The sequence below is a fragment of the Talpa occidentalis genome, unplaced genomic scaffold, assembly GCF_014898055.3.
Source record: "Talpa occidentalis isolate TD23 unplaced genomic scaffold, MPIMG_talOcc4v2.1 talOcc4.13, whole genome shotgun sequence".
Taxonomy (NCBI): Eukaryota; Metazoa; Chordata; class Mammalia; order Eulipotyphla; family Talpidae; genus Talpa; species Talpa occidentalis.
In genome coordinates this window covers 98,265,165-98,286,541 of record NW_023601322.1, presented here as the reverse complement: position 1 = coordinate 98,286,541, position 21,377 = coordinate 98,265,165, and the positions used below count along the sequence as shown (strand labels likewise).

Below are 21,377 nucleotides of genomic sequence, written 5' to 3'. Positions count from 1 at the left end.
CTAAAGGTGAACTTTTGAAATTGTTTGACTAGAAACTAATGTTCTTCTCCCTGGAAATTCTCGTTAAGGTGGCTGTGTCAGAAACGAGGGGTGCAGCGCCTTGGGTGCCTGCCTGCTCCCACATCCTGTGTGTGCTGGTCCCTGTGGGGTCTCCCTCACATCCCCTTTCCTCTCAGACATGCCTCACAAAGGAATGAGATCTTTCCAAAAGAAGAAGGAAATAGTGTCTGAGTTTTCTTTCTTTTTTTTTTCTGGGTATCACAGTCTGTGGTGTGTGAGAAGTGACTGATGATTCAACATGACGGAGAGAGAACAAGCTCAGAGGTCTCAATGACAGCAGGAACCAAGTGCATAAGAAGAGAGATCATTTCTTTTCACCCGTCTCCTATTGGTGTGGTGAACCTGGTAAGTCCTCTGTTCCTCCTCTTTTGAATGGTTCCATGCAGTTAAGCTATGCTGATTCCCATCTACTGCACCCCAAATCCAAGCTCTAGGTCCCCTCAAGTATACCCCTCACATTCATCGACAGTCAGATCTGGCCATGCACCTAGAACTCATTTTTGGGACCATTGAGTTTAATAAAAGCCAAAGTACATGGTCAAGTAGGGGGGTGAGGTGAGTGGCAGTTGTAGGGAGTGAAGGTGAATCTTTTGAAAAACATAAAGGTATGCAGGTGAAAGGACAGGTGATGAAGTGGTTGTAGAAGAGGCGAGTAGTGGGAAGGAATCAAGAAACTGGAAAAGATTAAGCACTTGGATGGCATTGTGGGTTTAAGTCTTTGCTCTGTTTCAGAGAAACTCAAACTGGACATCTTATAAAGCATGCAAACCATGACTTTCCAGACATTTAAAGAAAGGTCAGACTGCATAAAAATAATGGGCCAACAGATGTACATTTGTCTCTCCATTAGGTGTGCATGTAGTATTTTGTTTTCCAAATGTAGCAGACTTAAAAAAAAATTATGAACTGACCCATTGCCACTTTCATCCATGAGAGACAGCCTTGATGGTAGGAGGCTTGGACACTCTGTGGCAAAATTGAAAGTAATGAGTTTGATATATTGAAAGGTCCTTAATTTCTGAACCTCTTTGACAACTACCTTCATTAACTTTGCTTCTATTCCATTTAATGTTAAAAGATACTTAACCCACATTATACTTACACTATTCCAGACCTCCCTTCTTTGTCAAAGACTGGCTGTTAACACACATCCTCCACATTCTTGTTCAAATGAGTTCTCAGCCACATATAGTGCCATGCATTGGAAGAAGGATAGCATTTCCCAGCCTCCATTGCTGCTGTGTGTTCAGGATAATCACCTGTCTGTGGCTGCTGTAACAGTCAGCACATCTGCAGCTTAGAATAGCACATGTTTCTGTATTCCAGATTGCACAAAGCCAGACTCAAGGAGACTTCTTTACTGGGAGAGTCCAGGAGGAACCCATTTGCACACTTACTTGGGGGGTCGGCAGAATTCAGCTCTTTGAATTTCTTGGACTCTGGTTCCTGCTTGCTGTCAGCTGCAGGCTGCCCTCATGCCTAGAGGCCTCCTGACATCCCAGCCAATGGTCCCCCTGTCCTGGGCAGGACAGGTGTGTGTCCACTCCTGCTTGCAGTCCCTCCCACTTACTCTTGGGCCTCTGCCTCTTCTGCCTCCAGCTGGAGAAAGGTCTCTGCTTTTAAGAAATCCTATAATTCAGTTGCCTGCACTTGGATAATCTGGGTTAGAGTTTAGCAGTTTGCAGATCTGTAACCTTGATTACACCTTCAAAGTCCTGTTTGCCCATGCGATTTAATGTTTTTGCAACTTCCAGGGCTTGGGTGACATTTTGAGGGAGCCATTCTCTCTATCTCAAATGGTGGTCACGGCCTTCTGGCTCATGAGCAGACTGTAGGACTCTGGGAATGTTCCTCGCCAGGAGGAGAGGGGCCTTTTTAAATTTATCATCCTGCTGCCCCCTTGGAACTTGAGGCAAGAACTGCACCCTGGGAATAGCCGTGGGGAGCACAGCTGAAAGAGCTGAGTTCTGTGAGGTCAGTTCATTAGTCTTGGGTTCCGAATCGCTCTGGATTTCTGTCACAGGAAGTCCCTACTGTTGAAAATGTTAGGCTCTACAGTGATGAAGCTACTATCGAAAAAGTTGCCTTTGAAACTTTGTAATTTTTTTTTAACCTCATTACAACAGCTGTAGCTGGACTGACTAAAATAAAGATATGTGGTCATTATTTTTAGTTTGACTAATAACTATAGTCCTAATACATCCATTTTTTGTTAGTAACATCCGAGTCTTCTCCATGTGTTCAAAATGTCTTCAAAATGTCTTTCTGTGCATTTCAGTTTAATAATTTTTCCATTTGAATAAAAAATAGAGGAAAGTTTGACTAAGCCCAAAGTTAAAATAGACAGGAAATTCCCCATTTTAGTCTTAGAAGACACAGAGCTTAAGCAAAGAACACTAAGGCTTAATGAAATGCACATCATCATAAATCTTACTCATTTAATCAGCTGCTTTCCATATTGTCTTGAAACATTTTCTTGTAAGGTAAACATGAAAAGAATGTGAGTTTTCCCCAATTAAACAATATATACTATTCACTTACCTTGTTTATGTTGGAAACATTGACAACTCTCTGAAAAATCAAACATTCTTTAAAGTGAATTATAGAAGACATTTATGATTAAATTTCCATAGCCTCATATATTTGTAAATTATAAATAAGGAAAAAAGAACCATTCTTAAATTTGGACCTCATTACAATGATGCTGATGACAAAGACATTCTTTTAAAAATTGCTGCACTGACGTGCTTAGCCATTTCCATTGAATGTTATTTTAAAACTTAGTCATAGCTTGTGTTTTAAGAATCTTCTGAGACTCAAACTTTCTTAAGAAAGTTTGGGCTCATCTTTCCAGAGAAATGATCATATAAGCATTTTTTAGGCACTTTAGTGAAATGTTCATAGATCCTGTGACATCTAATCATAAAAGATGTATTAAGAACCCTTAGTTTAAAGGTAAGTTGCATTTGGTAGAGTTTTACACATAATTAAAAAAAATGTATCAACTGCCTTTTTCCAACATAGCCACTAACCGCTCACTCGAGCCCATACCTGCCTTCTGTCTGCGCAAGGTTCTGTCTTCTGCCCACCCACTCTAAAGAGGGGATGTGATATTCCATACCTATACCTTTCTGCAATAACAAAAAGGAAACAGTGCACAAATTTATTTTCTTTAGTCCAGAATAAATCCACTGGACACAGATGTGCTTGTTTTCCACTGTATAAGTAATATTGGAACCACTCTTCTATGTCTCCATTTACCTTTAGACCATCTTCCTCCTTAGAATGTTTATTTTTTTCTGAAACGATTAAACAAGGATTTGATCTTGAGTTTAACATTTTTGGCTCCTAACTCTGCTTTTGTATGACTTTATGGATTCCTCTTTGGCTATGGTCCTCTCTTAATACATTTTGTTTCATTTTTTAAGTGTGCTCCCCAGAGATCTCCATGTTCAGGCGTGAAGTTTGTTTAGATTGATTCTTATCAGACTTCTTGTCTCAGGATCCCTTTGCACTCTTAAAATTATTTCACACCTCAGAAATTTATACTGTATAGGAAATTAAAACTGAGAAATTTAAGAATACTTGCAAAATTAGACCACAAAGTGTACCAACATTTTTTTGTGTGCAAATAGGCAAAAGGAAAACTCTTGTTAAGATTTCAAAATACTAAAAGGTATTCTACAGCTAAGTACTTCTTTAAAAAAGTGTTTTTTTTTTTTATTGCAGTGAATACACAGAGGATATTTTTGGAAACTGTGTTGGGAATATGTAATAGAGCCCTTTTCACAAAGAATTTTCCACTTGCCATCATAAATAAGTGGCTACCCCAAAACTTCTTTGGAAAGGACTGCTCTAGTAGGAATTGATGTCTAAAACACATACACGGTCAGACAGCCGGAGCTCAGGGAAATGTTAGCCAATCTGCCAAGTAATTAAAATTTTACAAGATAAAACAATATAATTCCAGTGTAGCAATTTATGCAAAAAAAATTTTAAATGTCACTTTTCCTGGGAGAGAGGACAAGAAATAATAGTGATAGGCAAGGAAATTCTAAAGAGAAACTGACTCTCGTACTCATATTTAATCAAATGTTTTTTTAGTGAGCTAGACTCTTATTTATAATGTTTGATTTTTTAAATTGTATTACTATTTTTTATTTTTTTTAAAGATTTATTTATTTATACAAGCACTGGGTACAGTCAGAAGCGCGGGAGGGTGAGAGAATTCTCCAGAGCCAGAGCGGAGAGCAGAATAAGCAGACTGACGAAGTACACTGCTGAGGGGAACAGCGGGCGGCAGGAGAGGTCTGTGCGCCATGTGGGACCTTCGCCCAGCCGCCAGGGATCAACGGGTGCTGCAGAGGCTGCAGTCAACTTCTCAACCCAGCGCTCAACCGCTGTGCCACTGGGGAGGCCCTATTTATTAATTTTTTTAAAAGATTTATTTATTTATACAAGAACCAGGGTACAGGCCAGATGTGCGGAAGGGTGAGCAGATTCACCAGAGACAGAGTGGGGAACAGAACAGGCAGATTGACGAAATACACTGCTGAGGTGAGCAGCGGGTGAGACAGGAAAGGTCTACTGCGCCATGTGGCTTTCTCCCCGGACGGCTGGGATTGAACCTGCGCTGCAGAGGCTGCGGACAGCTTCATAGTGCTGTGCTCAACTGCCTGCGCCACTAGGGAGGCTTTAATTGTATTATTTTTAATAGAAGTAGTGTTGGTTGACAAGAATGCATATGATTCAGAGGTGGAGGCTCACACCTTTCAGGTATATGTCGCCACACCACCCCCACCACCTCAGCCCCAGTAATTCTCCACCACGGCCCACTGGGGCCTCTCCTCACTTTGTCCCCTGGCAAAACCCTCCACTTTGGTGGCCTCAGTTCTGCAGTCAGATTTCTAGAGTTTGTTCTGGTTTAGTTTTATCTGTTCCTTTGCTTTGTTTCTCTGTGTTCCACATAGGAACGAAGTCATCCATTGTCTTTCTCCTGACTTATTTCACTTGAGGGGATCATGCTAAGTGAAAATAGAGAGATGTCTGTAAACACATCACACAAGTCACTGGGTTGTTGCAATTGTGCTTGAGGTAAAACCTCAGGGCAAGGTGAAATCTTGTGGAATTGATAAGCTTTAGGGGCAACCTGTGTGGCACCTCTATCCTGTGCCTTTAGTGGACCCAAATCTTGGCCTTCTAAGTGGGGAATATTCTCTCTAAAATCTGAAATGACTTTCGTCCATCCCTGCCATTCCGGTTTTAGGCTCGCATGACTAGCCGACACACCGTCCCGAAAACTGTTTTCTAAGAGCCAGTTCTGAAAGGTAAAGGGACGGAAGGTTTCCCTTGATGGATTGAATGGGAGTGAATGAAAAGTCAGACTTGAGCTACTGACCCCCAGGACCCAGCTGGCATTGCCATGATTCCTTGGATTTCTCATTGTCCATGGGTCACCAGAGACCCCGGCTATACTCTGGCCTCTGAATTCTCCCTTCACTGTATAACCCAGGAGTTGTCCTGTTACGCTCATGAATCCTGGCCCACTCTCTGACGCCCTTTTCTGGGATCCTTTCCTGATTCCCAGCTTGTTGCTTGGGTTTAAAAATAACTGGCAGAATTGGTGACAACGTGGATGGAACTGGAGTGGATTATGGTAAGGGAAGTAAGTCAGAAGGAGAATGACAAATACCGCATGGTTTCAGTTATACATGGCACACTTGAAGCAAAACAGTCACATAAAACCAAACCAATAGCAAACCCCAGAAATCGGACTGTAGAGTTGAGGCTACTAGAGGGTAAGGGGGAGGGGGAGAGCAGAGTGGTGAGGAGGCCCAATGGACTGTGGGGGAGGACTGTAGGTGTGGTGGTGGTAGGTGTGACGTGGTCACGTACACCTGAAGAGGTGGGATCCTGTACCTTTATTTTTTTGTTGTTTGTTTGTTTTTTAATTAATATTTTATTTTATATAATTCTTACCTCATTTTTCATTTTTGCACAATGTATGCATTATCATTTTGGTTATATTCCCTATACAATTGCACCCCCCTCTTATTTTGACCCTAATCCTTCCTCTCTTCCCCCCCACCCCCGCCCAAGTGGTGTGTCTCTGGTCCATAGTTGCTTGTTGATTTTGATTTTTACTTTGTATTAATTAGTCTTTTTCCTGGTTCCTTATTTAGGTTTTCTAAATTCCTGCTATGAGCGAGACCATCTGATATTTTTCTTTTTCTTTCTGACTTAATTCACTGAGCATGATCCTTTCTAGCTCCATCCATGTTGCTGAAAACTGCATGTGTTTATCTTTTTTGAATGCTGAGTAATATTCCATGGTGTATATGTACCACATCTTCTTGATCCAGTCATCTATTTTTGGGCATTTGGGTTGTTTCCAAAGCTTAGCTATTGTAAATAGTGCTGCTATAAACATAGGGGTGCAGGTGCTCTTTGGAATTGATGTTTCTGTGTCCTTTGGGTAAATACCTAGGAGTGGAATTGCTGGATCCTATGGAAGCTCCATCTTTAGTAGGTTGAGAAATCTCCACACAGCCCTCCATAGTGGTTGGACAAGTTTGCAGGAAATTTGAGTATCCGACTTGCCATTTTAGAACAGGGACCATCCTTCAATAAAGACTGCTTGAAATCGGCAGAAGGCTCCCCACGGAGCAAGAAGTGAGCTGAAGGCCCCCACAAGCCTGATAAGTGTCCTGTACCTTTAGACACAGTGTTGAAAACCAATGTCGCCTCAATAAAAAACAAATAGATAAATGGAGCAGTCTTGCCACCCACCCCTCCGCAACCCCTCCCAACAACTGGCAGATATTCCTCAACAGGAAGAACTCAAAGGAGTGGAAGCCTTTAGAAACCTTGAAAACAGAATTCTGATGAAATCCAGGCCACTAGGGTGAGTGGAAGAAGGCAAGGTTGGACTCAGGCAGAGCCCAGTGCTGGTCAAAGGAAGCAATGGATATAAAAGCTTTGCTAGAAGAATGTGAACCAGACTCAAGAATTTTATACCAAGCCAAGCTGTGTTCTGAGAATAAAGGCAAGACACCAACATCTCAGGCAGGCACAAAGAATAAAGCATATTTGAGCTCTTCTTGAAAAAAGTTCCTTTGGTGACGAAACCCAGGCAATGCAAGAGGTGAATTGAAACCAAGGAGTCACACTTCAACCGAGCTTTAAAACTACAGACCAAATAGCAATAATAGCAAAAATAACAAAACCAAGCCAAAATAACAATGCAGAACTGCTGGAACATGTTCTTTTTTAAATATAGAACACACATATTTGTTTCGAAATGTGGGAATGATAATTTAAGAGAAGACTACAAGTGTTACAAACCTCAAAAATACAAAATAATTGATAAACTTTCAAAGTGTCATGGGGAGGGAAGATGGCAAAAGATACTGTTTTACTTTTTTATCTTCCAAATCGTGGAAACAGTTAATAATATTTCAAAGAAAAAAAAATAGTTAAAATAATCAAATGACTCTAATCTTATAATGGTCTTTATCGTGTTGAGTCAATCTCAGAAGATCCTTTAAGATCTGTTGGTTAGAGGGCCTCCCCAGTGGCACAGCAGTTGAGCGCTGGGTTGCGAAGCTGCCCGTAGCCTCTGCAGCGCCAGTTCGATCCCCGGCTGCTCCCCGGCCACCACAGGAGGGTCCCACATGGCGCGCAGACCTCTCCTGCCGCCCGCTGCTCCCCTCAGCAGTGTACTTCGGTCCTTCTGCCTGCTCCGCTCCCCGCTCTGGCTCTGGTGAATTCTCTCACCCTCCCGTGCTTCTGACTGTACCCAGTGCTTGTATAAATAAATAAATAAATAAATAAATCTTTAAAAAAATAAATAAATAAAAATTACTTAAAAAAAAAAAGAGCTGTTGGTTAGAGACAATGAACAGTACTGTAATTTCCTTACTTTTCCTTCATTCTTAGTTCTGTTACATTTAAATACAGATAACGGTGATGTTTTTGTTTTAGAATAGGAAATAGTGTTTAGTGAGACTGCACGGGAGTTGAGGACCATGTTTGTACTATTTGACATCTCACAGGTGCTGCCACGGTGCCTCAGTTTATCCTGACCCTTCACCCAGCTCCAGCAGCTGCCGAGGATCCACTGCCAGCTCAGCTGGGCAGGCAACTGTGAATTGAACTCCCCAGGGGTGAGCACTGACCTGCAGAAGATGGCAGAAGCCGACGATGCAGTAAGTCCCTCTCTATTGCTCATCCTGTGCCCACATGGAGCACAGTGTTTCTCTGTGCCTCTCTGTTAAGGTTGCAAGTGGCAGAGGAAGATTGTGTCCTCATGAAGCAAGGACCTGCCTGGTGCATCACGTCTGTGCTTTGTTTTCATTTTTGCTGTTCTGCCATGTGCCAGTACTGAAGCTATTCTCAGACCCTATATTCTAAGCAACCTGGGCTAACTGGATGTTTCCCAGTAGATGTTAGAGCTGAATGGTGGGGCATCTTTGTTTTTTGCTTCCGTCTTCTCAACTTGCCTTTCATATTTAATGACAGAAAAGGGAAAAATAGATGAGAGGGGCCCAGTGCTTGGCCTACACAGACTCTGAGTTGGTAACTCAGCCAATATGTTTTACACACATATTAGCTACTTGCAACATTCTTACAGTTTAGATGATTTTGTCCCTGTCTTACAGATGAGGAAACTTCTGGCCAAACATGCTCTTTGTTTGGATCCATACAGCCACGAAGTGAAGGCATTGGGCTTGAGAGATTTATTTGCTCCAAAAGCACATTTGTCTCTTTAGCCAGTCAGTCTATTTAAATCAGTGATAGGATATCATGTGCCAGATAGGATTTCAGGTTCTGTATTATTAGCCACTTATTAACCTAATCATTGAGTGACTAAATAATATACTGTATGTATCAAGATTCATGGAGCACTTAAAAGGCAAACATGGTTCCCTTCTGAATGTCACTCTGCTTGAACTTGTTTAAGATGGAACAGGGAGTCTTTTCTCAAATTGCAAAGTTGGATGGCTGTGGCCTCCCATTGCTGACCTAATGTGCAAAGCCTGTGCCACAGACTCTGTCAGGTTTTGATGATGTCGTTTTCATTAAATAGACAGAAAATAAATAAAAATCTAGTATTCTTCCCTAGTCAAGGATCACCTTATATTACATGTTATTTTAACACACATCATTTGTGGATAAAAGGCCTCTTTTGATGTATAAGAGGTTATAAGCACTTAGTGAAACAGGTATTCTGCATCTCAGGAGCCCCTTAGTTCAGTGCTAGTGTATAGATATACTTTAACTTCCTGTTAGTGTTTGGCCTCTGGATTCCTGTAGCACTTTTAAGGGGGATTGCAGAGAGCTGATTCTGCAGCTCTTGCTGTGCTCATCATATACTTTTTTCTTTTCTGAAGTCAGTGAGAATTCAGGGGTTAATGAAAGTAATACATAGTGGCCCCCAAATTTTCCTGCCATCTATTATCTTATTTATGAACATACATTCAAAAGAATAAAGGTGCCTAGAAGAATTTCTTCCCAATAGTTTTTGTGAAAGGTGCAAAGTCATAAATTAACAATAAGCATGCTCCAGAGAAACATGCTAGTGTGTAGGGGATTTCCATGCTGTATTGTCTGTCCTTCCTTGGCCGGCTTTTGCAAAATTTGTCTTTGTGAGAAAGATGAACAGATGTATTTAAATGAATCCTCCTTTTGGAATAGTGTGAGGTGAGGGTCGTTCCTTTTATTTCGAATGCTCTGTGTGACATTTCCTTTGTCTCTTTGGGAAGTGAAATAACTAATATTGAGCTCACATTCATATTGATTTATTATCCTCTTCTAAGGTTATGGAGGTTAGAAGAAGCTGTGAATTGTTGAGAACATTTAGAAAAGGGAACCAAAAATGATGAATATGCTATCACTAGTTCACATTCTTCAGTAAAAAGAGGTACGAGGGAGGACTCTGATTTGAAATCTCCTAGCCACTCAAAACCAGTTCTGAATTTTGGTATTAATGGGCCTCTATGAATGCTCATATTCCTGATTTGACTTTAATCTTCCAATGCCAATTTTTGAAATGGAAAGTCACGAAGATAGCTCTTATGTATACCCTCAGACTATGCTGTCGTGCTCATTTCAAGGATCTAGGAGAAAAAAGTGAGGGACATGGTATATGTAAAAGAAGCCATATCGGTCTGCTTTCTGATCCAGAGAGTTACCCTGGTCTTCTTAACTGTCCCCCATGAACAGTGTCAGGTCACATCTGTGCTAGACTGAATCCTTACCAGCTCACTATTTTTCTGTCCAAACTGATCTAACCCCTCTCTTGACTCCAAAACTTATAAAACATAGACCATGTAATTATTTTCAAAGAGGTTTTTGATTTTTATTATTACTTTATTATAATTAGTCTTTTTCCTGGTCCCTTATTTAGGTTTTCTAAATTCCTGGTATGAGTGAGGCCTTCTGGTATTTTTCTTTTTCTTTCTGGCTTATTTTGCTGAGCATGATCCATTCCAGCTCCATCCATGTTGCTGCAAATTGCATGAGTTTATCTTTTTGAGTGCCGAGTAATATTCCAAACCAACAAGCAACTATAAACCAGAGACACACTACAGGGGCGGGGAGGAGGAAGTAGGAGCAAAACAAGGGGGGGTGGGAATTGTATGGGGACTATAACCAAGATGAAACTGCATGCATTGTGCAAAAATGAAAAATGATGTAAAAATATATAAAATTAAAATAATAATAATAATAAATTAATTAATTAATTAATTAAAAGAAGTTTTTGCCTTTGTCTTACAAGAAAACATGTGCAAGCAAATGGGATAAGGTAACAGTTTTTGAAATGTTATCAAATGTGCTTGCAGATCTCTGTACTTATTTGTTCTTCCACCTTTTAGCATTTCTCCCAAATAGTCAGAAGTGCTCATCTCAGGTAAGAAATGTAGAATAGAAAAACAAAAAGAAACTAAAGACCTTTTAAGTTCGCAAACCTTATAGAAAATATATAATCTAAGTAAGGCATGCATGTAACACTGTGCCAGTTACTAGCTTGTAATTGTTACTTTTCTTCTGCTATTTCAGTGGTTCCCCCAGTGACTGTTTATTCTTGTGTTATTATGTCTGCATTAATTAGGTCTTTTACCTCTGGTCAGATGCTGAGATGAAATTTAATTCTGCATATATTTTAGACATACTATTAAGATAGTATTACTTTTGCTTGTATTATGAGTTAGTATTTCCTTAGACATTTACACTTTTCCCTGATCTTTTTTCCCTCCCTGCTTTTTGTGACCTCATTACTGTCCCTCTACTATTCCTTTTAATGTACATTGCTGTGATAGGTTTTCTTTTCTTTCTTTTTTTTCCCCTCAGTGTGTAAATACCATTTCACTTTAATTTTTAGTGGCTTTTTTGCTGGGTGTAGAGATCAGGTTAATCATTTCTTTCCTCTAACTTGATATAATCAATTTATTTTACCATTTCCAATTTTCTATTGATAAAGTATTATTGTTCCTCCTTTTCAGCATTTTACTCTGATGTGTTTATCTCTACTCTTTGATGCTTATAGAGCTTCTAAAATTTGTCACTTGATTCTTTTTTACAGCTTTCAAAAAATTAGTGACCTCTCTCTCGTTGAGTATTGCTTCCACTCTATGTTGTCTTTCCTCCTCTGATTCTGGTAGTGCAATTAGATATATGCTAGATATTCCGACTATGCCCAGTCTAGCTCTTTCCTACATTTTCTGCCCTTTTATTTTGTCTTTTCCTTTTAAACTGGATTTTTCTTTTTTTTTAAACTGATCTTTATTCTAATTCAACAATCCTTCATTCTTGAATATGATCTGCTAGTAAGCCCAATTAGGTTCTTAATTTGGGTTTTTTTCTTATTTTCTTTTTATTACAGATTTCCTTGTTAATGAAATTATAACAAGCACTGGCAGAATTTGTTTCAAGTGCAAATGTATCATTTACCAAAATATACTGATTCATTAAAAGACTCCATAAATTTCAAAGGCTTGAAATTATATGAAGTATTTTCTCTTACCCAGTAGAATTAAGCTAGAAATTAAAAATTAGCTAGGAAATCCAGGAATGTTTGGAAATTAATCACTAACATTTAAAATGACATTTGTGTTCTTTGGAGTATGAGTATATATTATGCTTCAACAAAAAAAAAGTAAAATTTGAAAAATATCATTCTGAGTCTTGCTAAAGAAGTACTTTTGGAAAAATACGTTACATTTTTGGAAACAGGATTGTGAAACACTGTTCAGTATCTGGTTTTTTACAGAGACGGAGCCTTTTGTACACTCTGGTTTTGCTACTTGAGAGACCAATTTGAGAAATCATGGTTATTTATAATTTAGAAAATCATTAATCACAAAAAGTCTATTTTAGTTTTATAGTGGCAAAATAAATCAAATTCCATACTTAAAAAAGCAGACATCTCAAAGGGAACAGTAAATGCTAAATGGTGGCTTCACTAATTAATGCTTTCCCCCAAATCTTCCCTTTATTACCGTGGGGGAAATTATTCAGCCTGAATTTTTCTTTAAGTCTCACTAGTGTAATTGAATTATAATTAAAGGCCCATTGTTTTTTCAGTTCTTCAAACACTTTCTGGAAATAAATCTGCATGAATACAGTAGCCAAGTCTCCTAGTGTTCTGATTGCAAGCACTTTAAGTGTTCCTTTGTCCAGAAAGCACTTATCAAGATATCAGATTTAAATTCCAAAAGGGAGGAGCCCATGTCTTAAATTTAGAATCCAACAGAAAATTGTGAGCTATAAATTAAATTCACCGAGTTCCTCATTCCACATTGCTGTCAGAGTTCAAACTCTGAAATGCTGCATCAAAAGAACTTTATTCCCCAAATTTCTTAGAATAACTCTGATGTTTGCTTTAGAAGAGGCTTAATTTTACCCAGAGAAATGTTCAAAATCAAATTTCCTCTGAAAAACAATGACTTAGAAGGAGAAGTTTTCATTACTCTCCAAGTTCAGGGGGTAAGGTGATAGAAGTTTTATGAAACTTATAGCCTCTAATGTTATTCTTCATCAAAATAGTAGGTAGTACTTATTGTAATCATAGTAAATAAAATTTAATTCAAGGTGATTTAATGTGGAAGTACAAGTAACTTTTAAACTGGAATTGCTACAATTATAAGTAATGAAAGTCTTGGGGGAGATATATATTTGCCTGTTAATTCTTACTGTAAAATGATATTTTGATTAAATTCATTCAGTTTCCAAATCACAAGTTTCTGGTAATTCCCATGTTATCTCCAAAGAATTGCTTCAAAGCTGCCTTTTAAAGTGATGTTTGGCTTGGTAATCAAGGGTAAAAAATCTCTCATGTCAAATTATAAATGGCAACTGTGGGTAGAAAATTATCTTTTATCTCAATATAGTGATTCCTTTATTGATAATAAGCAAGAGCTATAAATGATTCTTAATAAGGTAGCTAATTGCTGGGAACTACAAAATCCATTGAAGTCAACTAAAAATAGTTTTTATCTACAATCTATTCATTTCTTTGTGATAGAATATGAATTTTCAGGATGTAATCATTTAAAATACTGGCATTATGATCTGATTATTGCATTTTAAATGCTTCTTTTAGAAATAAACTTTATGAAAAATGTGCTTTTAATATGTGCACCTTTGATTTCTGGAGATAAATGAAGACTCTTAAACATTATTATTTACTCAGTAAATATGGAATTTTCTGAAGTTCAACTGTGTGTATAGGGGTGCATGGTACTCTGTACGGTAGGAGGAGATGGGAGAGGTCAGGGGGCCCAGACTCCTTACCCAGCTGGAAAGGACTCTGCACTGAAGCTCCGTGCCGCCGTTCCTGCTGTGTGTGTGGTCTCCTAGTATTTGTGCTGTTTGGTTTGTTTTGGTTGGTTTTTTTTGACATCTATTTCCTCTTTCTTGTTACTTCAATGCGATCTGTGTCAGTGATTTAATGGCAGGGATAGTTGACCAATGATGCCCAGTATTCACAGAAGTGTTTGACTAGTTTGTTGTCATAAATCCAAAGGTCTTCACTAATAACCAATGTTCAACACAACATTTTCCCAAGTTGACTTGGTAATTTTTGTGTTTCTCTTTGATGGCTTTAGTTCACTATTTAGAATTATAACTCTGTGTTTACATATTTCCTCCTCAGTACTAGAAACTCTTAGAGAATGGTGTCTGTATGAGTGATGACATTCAAAACCTCTAAAAGGGCAGTATCTGTTCCGAGTTGGTCTTTGTATCCCTGCCTACTCGGCCCAGTGCCCAGTATCCAGCACATACTAATGAAACACATATACCATGTATGTATCTATGTGTACAGCTCTCTGTGTGCGTGTGTGTCTGTGCATTTCTCTATGTATTCAGACATTCTCAGCGCACAAGGAAGTTCTGTTTCGAATGCCATTTGTAAATTGGTTTTTAGAGATCTGATTGTTAGATTATTATATGACCTATAAAAGTCTGCTTTACCCATTGTCTGAAATACTTCTGATTACAAAGGGAAAAAAAAAGTAAAAATCAAAACCACTGCAAAAAACAATGATGAAAGAATGGAAAAATAAAATTGAATAAGAATCTGTATTTAATCTAGAGCAGTTGTATTTGAGGATATTTATGTGCAATTTGTGAAAAATGAGTAGAAGGAGACTTTTGGAAATTCTCAGCATTATGTTTTTAGAGGTTAATGGGACTGGCTCTTTATTGTGTCTAAATTGACTTATAAGTTTATGGGTTTTACTTGATTTTCTATAGTGAATTCTTATTGTTCTGTTTTCCTGTTCCAGCAACTTGTAGTTGTGTGATCTTGGACATTACTTAACCTTTCTGTGTCTCAGTGTACTCACTGAAAAAAAAAAAATGGGAGGAATACTATCTCAGTGGGTTATTGTGATGATTAAATGAGGTAGCAGTTATAAAGCACTTAGAGTAAAGTTTGGCATATATTTAGTGCTGGATGTTATTGTGATGATTTGTTGTCTCTTTCTGAGTGCTTATGTGCCCCGTATGTCTTTCACATACCTATCCCATTGCATCCTGTCTTTTCGTTAGTTTGTGTAAGATCTCCTTTACTTTGTAAGATTTGTTATCTTTCAGCAAAGGAAAACTTCCATTACACAAAGTGTAAGGCGTGATATAATCTGTACTCAGTATTTATTTTAGTAACTTTTTTCTTGCCTTCTCAAAGCAAAGCTAAGAATAGAAGCTTAAATATCATTTTCTCAGAAAATTGTGGACATGTGGTATGATGGTTGATTTAATGTAAAAATTTGACTGGGCTAAGAGATGCCCAGGTAGCTGGTAAAACATTACTTCTGCATGTGTCTGTAAGGGTGTTTCCAGAAGAGATTGCCATTTGAGCAGTAGGCTGAGTAAGGGAGACCCCTGCACCCACATGACTGGGCTTCCAACAATCTGCTTAGGAAGTGACCAGGACAGAAGGGAGGGAAGGGAGAATTTGCTTTCTTCTTGAGCTGAGACAGCCTCTTCCCATACCTTCAGATAGCGTTGTTACTGCTGGTTCTCGGGTTTTGGGACTCAGAAAGGAAGGCTAATCCCCCAACCCCTTCTCAGGCCTCTGGACTGGAAATGAATTATACCCCCCACTTTCAGGGATAGGCATTGGAACGTTGCCTCTGGCATTGACCAGTGTGAGACCAGAGGGACTGACTGGGGTGATACAACTGTTCAGACCTTGTTCGAAATGTCATTTTACTAGGTGATTATTTCTCAGGACTCATGGAACTGAGCTAGGACTGTGTTCTCAAGGATACTTCAACTAACAACAACAGTAACACTTTGAACAGTGGCTACAATGAAAAGCAATGTGCACACATTTAAACTCAATTTAGAAACATTATATTTAATCTCAAATATTCAAGAAATTGTTTCTTCATGGATGTTACTTAGAAGACATGCAGACAGGAGGGCAACAGTTTTTTCTAAGATCTACTAAGCATGTGCTATCTCTCAAGTTGGACAGATGTGTAGGAGACATTGATATCTAAATTAAGTTATTCAGCTAGTATTATTAAAAAAGAATTAAATTGGCAATAAATAAAACTGTTGCACAGGTTACCAGTCTTTTAATATTTTAGAATTTCTAGTAAATTGTAATTTAGGCCACTGTGTAATTAAAATAGACTTAGTTATTGTAAACATATAGTTTAATAACTTAAAGCCCCTTTTTCCTAAGTGGTGTTTATAAAAATATTTCATTTTAATTTTGTAGATTTTTTTAAATTCAGTTCTGTAATTTTAATGCATTTTCTCATTATGTACTAATATCGATATAGATGTAGAATTTGAATCTCTGTGAACAAATTTAGGAATATGTTATTTATTTTCTATGTATCAGTGGTTGAAAGAGTACATATTTTATATTTTCTTAGGTTAGCTGGCAGCTGGAACTGGAACTGTGGCCAGTATTCACTAGAATTGTTTTTTTTTTTTTTTTTTTTTGATAAGGAGAGAGTTGCATATATTTTATGTAGCTAGTTATTCTTTGAGTAGCTTCTGCCAGCTCCACAGATGTGATTGAGTTGATGCCAATTTTCCTAGGTTCAGTTCCCACGATCCAGGTGAGAAGCAGTGGAAATTAGATCTTCTTTCTCAGGTATGCTGGCGTTTATTTCAAACCCCAACCTGCATGCTATCAGTGAATTTTAATATCAGCTTACAAATAGGAACCTATGAAAGAGCTAAAAAGCTTACAAGTGTGGCCACTGATTGATACTAAACTGTCTAATTTTTCAAGTTTCATTCAATCAAATTCAAAGCTGATTAAGACAATATGTACATTGAAGATGATCAAAGTCTCTGGGGAGAATTTTTTGAGGGGGAACATATTTGACTGTTATGTGTCAGGCATTGTTAGTATAAGGACAAAAATAGAGACAGCAGTGCAGAGGCCACAAGAGCAAAATGTGTGTGTTCTGTTTTCAGGGGTTCACCACTTGGAGCAGCTATAACCTGGCAGATATTGTAGCAGAGTGCAGAGTGCAAGGCCGCACTTGCGTCAGGAGTTTCACCTAGCTTTGGGGCTGGGGTTTTGTGGGGATTCTCAGGTAGATGTAACATCTTACACAAATTTTGAAAAAATGAAGACTCACAGGAGTTCTGGAGATCATAAAGAGGATGGAGACCTTTCAGGCAAAGCAGAATATCGTTGCAAAGTCTCGAAGACAGGAGAGGCAATGAGAGCGTGGTCAGGGAGTATTAGACCAGCTGCTCGCTGGGGACGTGAAACATGTTTCAGTTCCTGATGCAAAGCTTAGGTTTTATCTCTTAAGCAGCATAAAGCCAGTTGAAATCTCAGGTAGAGCTGGGATGTGCTAAAATAGGGATTCTTTAGGATGATAGTGCGGACAGTGAGCTTGATTGTGAGGATATACAGTTGGGAACCCATGGAGCCTAGTCCAAGTCAGAGAGTGTGAGGTCTGGAATAACAGCAGTAGTGACGGAGAGGACAGGGGTCAAGTCAGAATTATTAGTGAGTCGAGTCGATGGTAATTCATGATGAACTAGAAGTGTTTGGCAAGGGAGCCAGAAAGATAAAAGGTGGCTCCTGATCAGTCTTGGGCATCCAGGTGCACAGTGATACCATGGAATTAGATCGGGGATGTGAGAAGAACGACAGCTTTGACACAGGAAATTCACTTTGTTAAGTCAGGTATCCATAACATATGTTCTGCAGATGATGGTGCGATTTTTTTTTAATAAACAGATACGATATCCAATATTTCCATCTCACCTTATGACTGCCAACTTAAATACTGTTTTAATCCATGATTAAAAGGCTATAAGAGGCAAAGGGAAAAATCCAAAACTGCCTATACAATTGAAAATTTTATGGAAAAGCCATTTAGCTCCACAAAAGGTCCCTCTTGCACAGGCCGTTCTGTGTGAATTCCAGTTCCTCCTAGCCCCTGGTCTTGAACTTTTAATCTTTTCTTTTGCTTTTCTCTCATTCCCGTCCAATAATCCTCACCTTTCTCTAGGTTCAGAGTAGACACCTTTCTGGATGGAGTTCAGAGTAGACACAGGCTCTACTAAGGCCTCCCGTTCCCCATGGGACGACGCTTCCTGGTGCCTAATGTCTTGTTCTGTCAGAGCATTCCTCTAGCTCACTGGTTTTTGAAACCCTGATGTGTGCTGCTGACCAGGGTCACTTAGATTCACCTCTCAGCTCCTGGAACCCCTTCCTTCCTCTCCCCAACTCATGTGTGCATCTGCCTTTCTCTCTTGACTGCCTTGCTGACAAGTATTGTTAGCTCTTATTTACATTTGTGAAGATCATTTTAGGCTACAATTCTGTTTTCAAAATAACGAGGCATCTGTCTTACTTTTGCATGTTGATCCCACTCCAAGATGTGGTAGGTATGATTTCTAAGTCACCCCAGCTCACTGGTGAGCACACGGTGAGGCCTACCAGTGACTTCAGCCAGGGTCTAAAGGCTGGTGAGGTTCTTTTCCTGGTGATTTTGTTCACCACTCTCTTGTCCCATACCAAAGAATGAGCAAAGAGGAGTAGATATAATCAAATGCTATAAAAACAAAATACTTTTCACAGCACTGTGTTCAAAATCAATCATTTCCTTCCCTTTTCATGCTCTGAATAAAAAGCAAGTGCTATTTAATCCCTATGAAGAAGAAATAGGTGTTCTTAAAAGGCATAAGTTAAAATATCTTGAATAACTCAATTTATAGACTGTCAGAATAAAATTAGTTTTGATATATAAATATGTTTATACCACTGGAAAAATGATAGTACCTCACGTTCTATTGCTAAGCCAACAATCAGAAATCTTATGCTATAGCCAAAGTCATACAAATATTGTATCATCAGATATTCGAGTATATATTCCTTAAAAAAAAGTATCTTAACTGTTTTAAGTATTTCTAAATGGCTTTCAAAGTTATCCCTCTAAATAGATATGTATTTTCATCAAGAAGATAGGTACTAGTTTCCAATTGACCACTGTCCAATTTTTTGACATTTGGCTATCTTCCAATTTCCTACAATTATAGGAAATTGTGCAGTAAGTATTTTTGAAAGAGTAAGGGTATTTTGATTCCAATGCACATGTTACTACATTAAACGAAAGACATGTTTAACCTATTTAATATCAAATTTGCTAATCATGCTTTCCTGTACAAGGAGAATCAAAGTATACACTGATAAATTCCCAGATTAAAAATTGTAGTTAAATATTATCTTTTCCACAAAGGTCCCTATAAGTACATAAAAAGATCACTCATTCAACAAGTATTTCTTGAGTGCTTACTATGTCCTAAACACTGTGCAAAGTGTCAAGGATGCACATTTACATAAGAAAGCGCCATCACTTTTGAGGTGTTGTGACTGTGAGGTGCTGTGACCTCTGAGAGGGTGCTCATATGCTGAGACAATGAAGTAAAATGTGCTGGATGTCCTAATCTAGAAAGGGGGGGCGAGGGCTTATGAAGCACCTTTGTAGGCCTTTCTTCACTCTTGCCTAATAAAAGCACACCCTAGGCACAACTTATGCCTTTTACTGCCCAGAACACCTGACACAAATACTAATAATACCCCTGTGTGATGTTAGCCCAGGAACTGGAACAGAGAAAAGGTATGTAGGGGCTTAGGACAGCAGCCTGGGAGACGCAGACTCAAGAAGTCCTTGAACTCCTTCCAGGCTGCCTGGAGTTGGGAGGGCTTCTAATACATACGAAAGTGATGGGGGTCTCACTCAGGTCTGCTCTGCAAATTGGGTAAAAGTCAACAGAGTCACAAGTGGTGCAATAAAGTGCAAATTAAACAAAGAGTTTGTCAAGCTGTGACTGGTTTCACTCCCTGTGCCCTGTGGTGCTTGCCTTTTTCTTGCCGTTCTTCCCTGGAGGTGGACAGGAGCGGCCAGCTTCTGTTTGGATGTGCCTGGCGCCTGCTTTTCAGTAACCACCAGACTCTGCTACTTACCCAGGCTCAAAGAGCTCCATGTTTCTTCTTATTTCTTGTTGACTGTGACGTACTTTTTAAGTTCTAAACTTCTGGTTATTTTCTCTTGCTGCTTCCCACTCTCGTCCTCCCTCCCTTTTTTCTTCCAAGTTTATTTATTATAACTGTGGTCAGGCACCTGGTCTGGTAGTCAGCATATGAGAAGAAATGTGGTAGGCATAGTTTCTGCCTTCACGGAGCCTGTGTTGGTAAGGGGGGACTAAAATAAGTAAACAAAAATCATGATATGATATGAGGAAGAGTAGGCAGAAGCAGCGAACCCTAGGCCCTTGGTCTTGCTTCCCTAAGGCCAGTTCCATTTTTATCTGTGTGAGAGAGAAAATTCTGACATTTTGCTTGAGTTCATGAAAAAGAATGTTGCAAACATCACTCTTCTGCTTAAATATAAGTTCGAGAACAATTTTGAGGACGTCATTTTTTTTTTTTTTGACAATGTCATTTATAAGTATGTGATAATTAAAGTTAAATTTAAAGAGGATAAAAATCTGAATATGTTTCTCAGTATTGGCAGAGATCCTGGTCATTTCAGTTAAAATATTGAACATATTTGCTGATGCCACAGTTTTATTTCCCTCTTACTCTCACCTTCAGATTTCAGTCATGCAAAGAAGGTGAAGCTTGTTAAAATAGTCGCTGTATGGTCTGCACATGGTGGTTGCCCCTGGATAAAGGTCTCAGTATCTGACTCTAGGTGTAACCTAAAATTTGTCTCAGCTATAGTTCCCAGGTGTGCCTCAGGTGTGGTACAGATGACAGAGCCAACTTCTGGGGTCCACCCTATACCCCATTTTCTGATTTCTAAACTTCTTTTTAGACTGTCCTGGTTTCAGAACCCAGATGTATGAGAAGACAGAATCAGCTATTTTCATAATGTAACCATACATCAAAACTGTTAGTCATTTATTTGCTGAAGTTTTCTTTGACTTTGTACAGAACCCAAACATTTAAATCCAGGCATTAACACCACAAATTGAGTTTGAATCTAATATTCCATGTAGGCATATTCTGGGATTAGGATGATTTATACCATTGCAAAGTGCCTCCCTACCCTTCTCAGGGATATCAGTAATGTGGTTAACTATCTAATAAACTCAATAGATTAAAAAATAAGTTAAAAACCTCAACAGATTAAATTCAATAGATTTAAAAAAATCTTCTCTTCATCTAATGTGACCTTTATTCTTTAAATTCCCCCTTTTAAAAGACCAGTTATTTCTTTGTATTAAGGAAGAAATCCTTCAGTTTGCTTGGTAGAAGCTGTCTTTTGATTTTTTTGTTGTTTATTTTGAAACATGTGTGGAATAAATCAAGTGATGGA

General features: G+C 38.7%; 1 long non-coding RNA gene across 1 annotated transcript in view; it reads left to right on the top strand.

The window, feature by feature from the left end:
• LOC119242771 (uncharacterized) overlaps positions 1 to 21,377 on the top strand; it is a 188,644-nt gene that overhangs the window by 112,408 nt on the left and 54,859 nt on the right. The window contains exons 3-4 of the long non-coding RNA XR_005124570.2: positions 265 to 405; positions 8,115 to 8,267. This is a non-coding gene — a long non-coding RNA (uncharacterized LOC119242771). The remainder of the gene's footprint in view (positions 1 to 264; positions 406 to 8,114; positions 8,268 to 21,377) is intronic.